The sequence below is a fragment of the Garra rufa genome, chromosome 24, assembly GCF_049309525.1.
Source record: "Garra rufa chromosome 24, GarRuf1.0, whole genome shotgun sequence".
NCBI classification, from domain to species: domain Eukaryota; kingdom Metazoa; phylum Chordata; class Actinopteri; order Cypriniformes; family Cyprinidae; genus Garra; species Garra rufa.
The window spans coordinates 29,960,656-29,971,377 of NC_133384.1; positions in this window are offsets into that span (position 1 = coordinate 29,960,656).

Genomic DNA, 10,722 nt, shown 5'->3' on the forward strand with positions numbered 1-10,722 from the left:
GTTAGTAAATAATACAGTAACTATTGTGAAATATTATTACAATTTAAAATAACTGTTTTTATTATTTTCAAAATGTAATTTATTCATGTGATGCAAAGCTGAATTTGTCACATGATCCTTCAGAAATCATTTTAATATAGTTTTAATAATAATAAAAATATTATATGTAATATATGTATATATTATAATATTATATGTATATTATTAAATAAATTATAATTTACTGTAATTTTTAATTATATTAAATTATATATAATTAAAATTATAATTGTGATTATAATTTATTATACAAATTATCATAATTTATTACATAAATGATTATATTTTATTATGTAATTTATCATAATTATATATACAGGGTCTGTAAAATTTCTTCATGTTTTTGAAAGAAGTCTCTTATGTACTATTGTGAAATATTATTACAATTTACAATAATAGAATGTTTTTATTATTTTTAAACTATTTAATATACTTAAAAATGTAATTTATTCCTATGATGCAAAGCTGAATTTCAGCATCATTACGCCATTGTCAGTGTCACATGAGCCTTCAGAAAATATTTTAATACAGTTTTAATAATAATAAAAAAAGATCATTATAATTTATTATTAAATAAATGATCATTTATGATCATTTTTATTAAAGTAATAATTTATTGTAATTTTTGATTATATTAAATTATATATAATTAAAATTATAATTGTAATTATAATTTATTATATAGATTATTACAATTATATATATATACAGGGTCGTAAGATTTCTTAATGTTTTTGAAAGAAGTCTTTTATGTTTTACATTTTAAATAATACAGTAAAATTGCGAAATATTATAACAATTTAAAATAACTGTTTTCTATTTTAATATACTTAAAAAGGTATTTTATTCCTGTGATGCAAAGCTGAATTTTCAGCATCATTACTCCAGTTTTTAATGCCACATGATCCTTCAGAAATCATTCTAATATGTTATTTTATTTTATTATAATTAATACAGTTTATTTTTTTTTTTAATATAACTATGTCAAATGTGTAATTATATTTAATAACATAATTTAATGTGCTAAATAAAAATGTGGCTGTGTAAATAAATAAATACATTTTTTAATTCATTCATTCATTCATTTTCTTCTTGCATATAACTTTGAGACTATTAATATGCTAAAGTTTAATATTTGGCTTAAAAGTTTTGAAGAATCCGTAAGCCTAAGTGCAGCACCAAAACCTGTATTTTTTATTTAGTTATTTTTTATTTTTTTTGATGTGACAAGGCAGACTTACGTTTAGAAGCATGTCATTTCGACTGAGCCTTATGCAGATCCAGCAATGGCACAGACTCGCTGACAGTTATAAACTGCAGTCAGACCACAGGGTCAGATTGAGGTCAGACCTTACAGACGCTTAAGAAAGCCAGAACTCGCTCACGGCTCCAGTGCGGGTGCCTCAAACATCAGTGTAGCGATAATGCCCCTCTTAAAATCACAATACAGCCTCTGATTTAAATTGCTTGGCTTTAATGAAAAAAATCTAGGTTTTTTTCCCCACAAAAGTCTGGTTTTAAGTCCAGCTGTGGTGATGAGACAACTCTAGTGGACAGATGGAGCATAAAAATAACCTAATACCAGCGAACATGTGCACAATGGCACGACAAACACGATATTTACATAATGTGATTAACCATGCGAGCGGGGTCGCACATGACATCCGGCCAAAAAATCACCCTCTGTTGTGGATAGGGTGTCTGTCATTGGTTGTGTACGCATGTGTCAGCGAGAGAGCGTGGTTTGTTGTCATGACCGCAGACGTCAAAAGATGGATGGCCAGAGTTCCGGAAACTGACACTGACTCCAGCGCTAGTGGACGTCGTCCAGGTTCCTGAACCATCTGTGAGGGGGGAAGATGGCGTCCTGCTGGGGTAAGTGAGGGTAATGAGACGCATTGTCCCCGGGGCCTGTCAGGGCCCTGCTGGAAGTGCCAGGGTGGGTTTGGCCGAAATATCAAGTGCGTGCCATCGTTCTAAATGTTAAATGCGTAATCAGAGCCGTTGAAAACAGGACACAGGATGACAAACATTTTCCCACTGTGGCCCAGGGGAATGACTCTGTCCGTGTTAGACAAAAGATGAAGTACGCTTCTCATCCTCTTCTAGAATGCCAGTGAGTTTATTGTTTATTATTGGGTTGAAATGAAAGCATTTTAATTTGATTCAAAGCAAGTTTGTACCACAATTAAACCAAGCCCAGTGCAAATGTAGATAATGTAATGTGAAATAACTGCAACAAACGGTATTGCAATTATACCAACCTGACACTAGCTGTGTAGCCATCACCCTGCCTGTTTTTTATGCATATTTTGAAGTATCACATCAGAAACGAGTGATGGAAACACCTAATTTCGAAAATAAGTTTTTTACACTCATTCGAAGTTAATGCGAATATTGGGAGATAGAAATACATTTGGCGTTTTTTAAAAGAGTCCTATTATGCTTTTTCACTTTTTGAATTTTAGCCAGTGTGTGGTGTGTATGTTTGGGCATGAAAAACTTAAATACAAAGTTACAAACCTCAAAGTCAACTCCAAAGGGAGATATTTCGTTTTTAAAAAAATCAATTTTCAAGAACTACAACGGACGGCTACTTTGGACTACAGTGTTTGTTTTCTGGATGCTATTATGTCACAACTCGGTCCATTAGAACAGTGTTTCCCAAACTTTTTTTCTGGGGACCCACATTTTAAAGTCGATAAATCCTTGTGACCCAATAAACATTAGGCCCATATAGTTCATATATCACGAAGAGAATTTATGCATTAACAAAATATGTATGACCATTTTTAAGGTCATGCTTCCACTTAACTATTTAAAAGAGATACAGATATTTGACAAAGCACTTTTTTTTTTAAGTAAACTGCAGATTTGCAGAAAATGTTGTTTACCACAAACACTATTTATCCGTTATTTTGATATCAAATCAAAAAGTGCTTTTTCAGCATTGTGATCCTCTTTTATCACAGTAAACTAATACAATAACAGACATATTCACGTTTAAATTCAATAAAAACAACGTATTATTCAATGCACTTGACTTCTAGATTTGTATATTAAGTTGCTCAAGCAAGTTGCAACACATTTAAACACAACATAGGGAGGCTATAGCTTCATTTTTTTAATTAAAAATTGGGCTATCAAAAAATATTTTAATTAAAACTTACCACAGACAGAAACAGTCGGCTCTCATGCTTTTCTTTCGCATTAAATCTTTATTAAAAACAATCCTTTTAAAGAACTTTTCTACCTGGACAAGTGCACGTATTATGTTCCCTTTTTCTTTAAAACTGCATTTTTGCTTATTTTAAACCTAGCCAAAAAGCCACGTGTTGACTGTGAAACAGTGGATTTCATTTATATGCATTTATGGGACATTTTCGTGTCAATCCATGTTCATTTTTACAGCGAACAATGCGCTGTCACTTTAATTCAGCGCTTGCAGCACAGCAAAAAATAGACTCTGCCGAAATGATCGCTGCTCTGCTGCAAACGCACTGCTTCTGGGACGTACTGCTGGACAGCAACCGCGTGCAGTGTGAACGCTCCAATCCGTTAACATGGGTGCGGAAAAAAATACGCAACGCATAAGCACTGCAGACGGAGTATGTGTGAAACAGGCGTGAAACAGGCGATGCAGAGCGCAGCTAAAGAACAACAACAAAAAAAGAAAGCAGAAGAAGAAGAAAACAACGAGCTCCCTCGTGCGGCTAATAGGTGAACTACACATAAATTTTAATCAAGAGTATATAGCGCACTGAAAAAGAGTGCTCGACTTGGCGACCCATACAAAATCTCCCGCGACCCACTTGCCTTTGGGAATGACTGCATTAGAACATCATTCAAATAAACCCTGCCTACGAGGTGGGGGTTTCACCTAACTTTAGCGATGTAGCATGGACAGCCGCTTCTGGGATGCTTCAGCAAGCCAGAGGGCGGCTCATATAAACGCAAGCATTGACTAAAGTGTCCGCAAACTGCTCCGGTAGCCGTGCTGGAGCCGCGCCATTGACGGGTGCGGTATAGAGGGTCGAAACACATGCGGAGCCGCGGCTGATTTAAACACAAGCTTTAACTAAAGTGACGATCATCGTGGCCGCGTCGGAGCCTCACCGTAGATGTGCAGTGTGTGGTAAGAGATTTATTCATCATACAGTGTAGATAGCTTACTAGCCTTATGCTGGAGCTGGTTTCGGGCATGTAAATAATTAAATAAATTAGCACAATAATGATAATATCATGTATCGGCGATCTCACAGGCTGACGATAGGACCAACACTACTGTAGCATATTATTTACTCACCCTCCATGCATCCTAGGTGTATATGACTTCTTTCTTTCAGACGAATGCAATCAGAGTTATATTCAAAATAATCCCAAACTTTAGAACGGCATAGACTAGTGTTTCTCTCCATCAGTCCAAAACAAGTCAATCCATAATAAAAAGTACCTCACATGGCTCTGGAGGGGTCAGTAAAAGCCTCCTTTAGTGATCCGATGTGTTATTGTAAGAAAAATATCCATATTTAAAACATAAGAATCACTTTAATCTAGCTTGCGCTAAAAGTTGTACACGGAACTTTACTGCTTTGGTAAGGGGCGTGGCAGTACTGAAACGCCGTCTAAGCTGTTCGCCAATTGCAACGCAGTGAAACTGCTAACCAATCACAACACATTTCGTTTTTCGGAAGGCGGACCTTCATCAAACCCAGAACTAATCGAGCCATTTGTGCCAGCCTGGGAGAAAGCTATATAAAATAATGCCTTTTTTTCAAACCACCAAGCATGTTTTAGTGCACCCCAAAACAAAATAATGACTTTGTAAAAGAGCATAATAGGACCCCTTTAATTTACTTTTGGTTACGAGGTTACCAATATTATCTTCCGCTTAAACAACTTGCCTAATTCACATTGGCTTGTTTTGCAAACTTTAATAAGATTCACCTCAAACCCTGCTGAAAAAAAAAACAGCTAAAACCAGCCTACGCTGGTCAACCAGCCTGGTTTTAGCTGGTCATAGCTGGTCAGCAGGCTGGTTTTAGAGGGGTTTTAGTTGGTCTCTCAGCCTGGTCAGGCTGGGAAACCACCAGCTAAAACCAGCCTGGCCAGGCTGGGTGACCAGCTAAAACCAGCTACTTCCAGCTTAAACCAGCTAAGACCAGCCAACCAGCCTAGGCTGGTTTTAGCTGGGGTTTTTTTCAGCAGGGTAGTTGGATGGAAAACCAGCTATAGAGGGTTTCCACTTACTTCAGGTTTTGGTCAGTTACCCGGATGTGCAGCCATTGGTGTGTTTGGATGTAAACAACAGCATGGATTGCACGGTTAATGTACTACTGAATAAGTTGTTCTGCTAATTAATGCTGTCTAAACCACGGACACACCAAATATATGGAAGCTGCTAAATTATATAGAGAAGGACTTAATGAAGCAGAAATTGGTGCAATATTTTGACAAACTAAAGTTAATAACTGGTAAAGATACTTATGTAATGAACGCTAAAGCATTATAAAAATAATTATTTCCATCACTTGTTTTGCGTTTGCTCACAAAAGTTTTGCAAGCGATTGTGAAAATTTGCTAAATTTTTGCCAGCAAGTAAAAAAAAGTCATTTTTCCTACCATCTCATATTATCAGTTTTGTGTTTGCTCACAAATGTTTTGCCCGAAAATGCAAAAGCAATAAATAAGAAAGCCCAGTCATTTTATCCTCCCATATTATTTTTTTCCATCACTAGTTTTTATTTGCTCACAAATGTTTTGCCAGAAAATGCAAAAGCATTCAATTATATTGTCATTTTTTTTGTCATTCTCTTATTATTTCTATCCCCAGTTTGTCATTTCCTTACAAACGTTTTGCAAGCAAACAGGAAAAAATTGCAAACTCTCATTACTGCTATCACCAGTTTTGCAAGAGAACGCGAAGCATTGAACTATATCGCCAAATTATCCTCCTATCTAATATTATGTTCATCACCAGTTTTGCTTTTGTTCAAAAAAGTTTTGACATTTGCAAGAGAAAGCAAAAGCATATTGTCATGTTGTAATGCTAGAGTTTGGTTTTCAGGTGATTCCCACATTTCCTTGTGTTTATGCCATGAGCTTTTATTTTCAATTGTTTCATTCTCATTGGTTCATTGGTTTCATTATGTTCAGGTGTTGCACATTTGCTCCTTGGTAGTTTTCTTTTATAGCCCTGTTTTTGCCATGCGTCTTGGTCTAGTTTTGTCATCTTTTGATGTTGTTGTGAGTTTCATGTCCATGCCGTGCTTTATCTAGTTTATTTTCAAGGTATTGTTTTATTTGTAAACTTCTTGAATCATGGAATAAACTGCATTTGGGCTCAGAAAATTGTCTCAGCTTCAGTGAAACTGTTACAGATGTGTTCTTTCATCCTCTTTGGTGCTGCATAGAGCTGTGTTTGGTTAACATGGGAAACCTTTTTGTAAATGAACAGTTTTTCACATTTCCGTTTGGTGTTGCTAATGATGCAGAAATTATAAATTGCACCTTTAAACTTGCCGTTTCGGAAGAAAAAAGACTTTTTTTGTGGACAAATTGCCTCTTTATCTTATTTTAAACATATTTTTCAAGTGCATACTTGGTGCAGCCTTTAAAGTGTTAAAATGATCTGGCCTTTTCCACTAAATTGCTGAGTGATTAGAGATTAAATATGGTCTGCAGACTCAATAGCCTGGCAATGTTTGCAGACTCAGGCTTTTAATAAGTGGAGTGAGCTTGTTACATTACAACTACACGCACACTGAACTGAAATAGCCAGTCTTGTAAATCACAAGTCACCATTTAATGGCAGCCAAAGTGATTATACATTAGCGTCATAGCTCATGAAATCTGATTTGAGCGGAGAGGAAATCAAGGCCGAGAAGGTGTGATGTGGAATCAGTTTTCGCTGATCAATAATTCAGTCAGAGTTTAATATTTGCATTCAAAATCCAGCAGGATTATAAGAAGAAGTCTATTAGCAGTGCTTAAGAAAAAGAAGTGCGGTAACACTTTCTATGAAGCCCCTATTTATAACAAATTATAAGGGCATTTCTAAGGCATTATAATAAATGCATAATGCATTATAAGAAACCTTATAATATGTTATACCATCTCATGAATAATCATAACAACAATTATAATACATTATAATACTTGAGTATTTGAGGTTATAACTTTTAAGATTATGATCATTTATAACACACAATGAACGGCATATTAAATCTTCTTAATTTATAATGGACTATATCATATTACATTTATTTTTTACATTATATTACGTTTTATTTTGATGGTCCCCTAAGTCTATTGACTATAAGCTTAAACTTTCTAACTACATGCCAACTAACACTCCTTAGAGTATTAGTAGACTTAGGTTAAGGTTAGGCTAGGTAGAATGTTCATGTACTTGCAAAGTTACTTATAATATAACATAATAGTTTGTCTTTTGGGGAAACATCGAAATTTAGTGTTAGCATATATTCAGCATAATAATAATTACTGCTAGCTGAAATGCAGTTGCAGAGTTACTTATCAAAAGCTGTCTGAAGGGTACCATCAAATCATCAAACTGTTCATATTGCACATTTATCTAAACTGATACCTGATCTTAGGGTTCTTTGGGAAATATTATTATAATTACTTATAAGTGGTCTTTGTATGCTTTAAGTAAAGTGACATGAGAAAGATGGCAAGATATGAGACTTATAATACGTTATAACTATGAGGAGGTAATCATTCTCTTAAAAGCTATAACCACAAAAAAAGTAAAAATTATAATACATTAAAACTGTTCTTATGAATACTCATGAGATGATATAACATATTATAAGGTTTTTTATAATGCATTATGCATTCATTATAATGCCTTAAGAATACCCTTATAATGTATTATAAATACGGGCTTCATAGAAAGTGTTACCAGAAGTGCTCTCAAAGTCAAAATGTATAGTTGCAGGATGAAGAAGCATCTGATTTTCACTGCAATTGAACCAATAGTCTGCCTACTCTAACAGCACACAAACAATACATTTTAAATATATTGTATGAAAAAGGGTGGGAAAAGAACATAAACTGGATTGGATTCAATAAAATACTGTATTGTTTTTCACAGACTTTATCATGCAACTAAAAAAGTGTATCAGGTTGACCTGGCTCTGGTTTTGTGAGTTTGACCAATGGAGTCCAGCACAGATCGCTACTGAGATCTAAACTTTAACTTGAAGCCAATAACTCCCACGCTTATGCTGTTGCTTTTAGAGACTGTATTGTTTGTCTTGCGCAATGGTGAAATAAAGGAGTTTACTGTTGTAAATGATCATATGAACAGGATTATGTCACACTGATAAATCTGTCTGACTCTACTGTATATGAATCATCAAACAGTGAGTTCACACGAACTGTAAAGAGACATAACTATCTACTTTGTCTATAGAAAAATAACAAAGAATTTGGTCAATTCTGTCTATATCATACAAAATGCATGTTATTTTTTATTTAGTCCCGACCTTAATAAGATATTTCACATGAAAGACATTAACATATGTGACCCTGGACCACAAAACCAGTCATAAGGTTAAATTTTACAAAACTGGGATATATACATCATATGAAAGCTCAATAAATAAGCTCTCTATTGATGTATGGTTTGTTATGATAGGACAATATTTGGCCGAGATACATCTGTTTGAAAATCTGGAATCTAAGGGTGCAATAAAATCAAAATACTGAGAAAATCACCTTTAAAGTTGTCCAAATTAAGTTCTTAACAATGCATATTACTAATCAAAAATTACATTTTGATAGGTTTACAGTAGGAATTTTACAAAAAATCTTAATGTAACATGATCTTTACTTAATTTCCTAATGATTTTTGACATAAAAGAAAAATCAATCATTTTGACCCATACAATGTATTTTTGGCTATTGCTACAAATATACCCCAGCGACTTAAGACTGGTTTTGTGGTCCAGGGTCACATATAGTCCAGAAGAGAAAGTAGTTACATTTATAAAATACCCCGTTCAAAAGTTTACATACACTTGATTCTTAATACTGTGTTGTTGTTGTTGTTGTTTAGTGATAGTTGTTCATGAGTCTTCATAAGTTTGTCCTGAACAGTTTAACTGCCTTTGGTTTTTCAGCATTTCTGTGTATTTGAACCCTATTCCAACAATAACTGTATGATTTTGAGATCCATCTTTTCACACTGAGGACAACTGAGGGAGTCATATGCAACTATTACAGAAGGTTCAAACACTCACTGATGCTCCAGAAGCAAACACGATGCATTAATAGCCAGGGGGTGAAAACTTTTGAATGAAATAAAAAAAATTCTTATTTTCTTATTTTGCCTAAATGTCAGGTTTTTTTTTCATTTAGTACTGCCCTTTAGAAGCTACAGAAGATACGTACATGTTTCCCAGAAGACAAAATAAGTTACATTTACTGTACCTTGATCTTCAAATTCCAAAAGTTTTCACCCCTTGGCTCTTAATGCATCGTGTGTCCTTTTGGAGCATCAGTGAGCATTTGAAAATGTGGCATATGAGTCCCTCAGTTGTCTTTAGTGTTAAAAGATGGATCTCAAAATCATACAGTCATTGTTGAAAAGGTTTCAAATACACAATAATGCTGAAAAACCAAAGAATTTGTGGGACCTGAAGGATTTTTCTGAAGAACAGCAGGCAGTTTAACTGTTCAGGACAAACAAGGGACTTATGAACAACTATCACTAAACAAACAAACACATCTGTGGATCATTCAGGTAACATAATAGTATTAAGAATCAAGTGTATGTAAACTTTTGAAATGGGTCATTTTTATAAATTCAACTATTGTTTTCTCTTGTGGACTACATGTAAATGTCTTTTATGTGAAATATCTTATGCAGGTCAGTACTAAACAAAAAATAACATGCATTTTGTATATTCCCTCTTGTTTTGATAAAATAATTAACAAGTGTATGTAAACTTTTGACTTCAACTGTATCTTTTTAACCTGAAAGACCAGAAAGCAAGAAAGATCTACACCCAGGCCAACCTTCTCCCATGAGAAATGTGATCGTTTGGGCTGTTGTCACACTTCACATCTCTGAGAAGCTGATTATGGCCTGGAAGCAGTATGACTGAGCCATGCGACCTGAGGGATGCCGGTTCCCGTGTGCGCACACGAGGAAGATATTTGGGGAGGTATTTCAGCTCTCTTACATAAACACAGACAGGTTGCAGGATTATAAAGGATTCAAGAGGCAAACCTGTCTCTGCTGGAGATTTCCAGAGTGCAGGATTGTTTAATGCCATATCTGTTTGGTGATGATTACAACATCAGTGATATAACTACAAATCCTGGCACACAATGTCACATGAGAGATTTTTAATAAAGAGATTCAACACAATGTCAGGTAGATGGTTAATCTCTCATGTGGAAGAGTTTCATGATCTCATGCTTTAAATATTGTAAATGTATACAGTTTATTAATTATAATATGTGTTGTGCAGAACAATGATGCAATGCCCCACTATTGCCTCACCTTTTACTTCGCTGGAGTAGAAAGTGTGATAACTAGCCTTGAGTTCACCTATTAGGACCAAAAATGACAATGGGTTCATTAAAAATAACGTACGACAGGTCCATTAATGTGCACAGTCTACCCGCTAATGGTGACCCTGAGGATTCTGG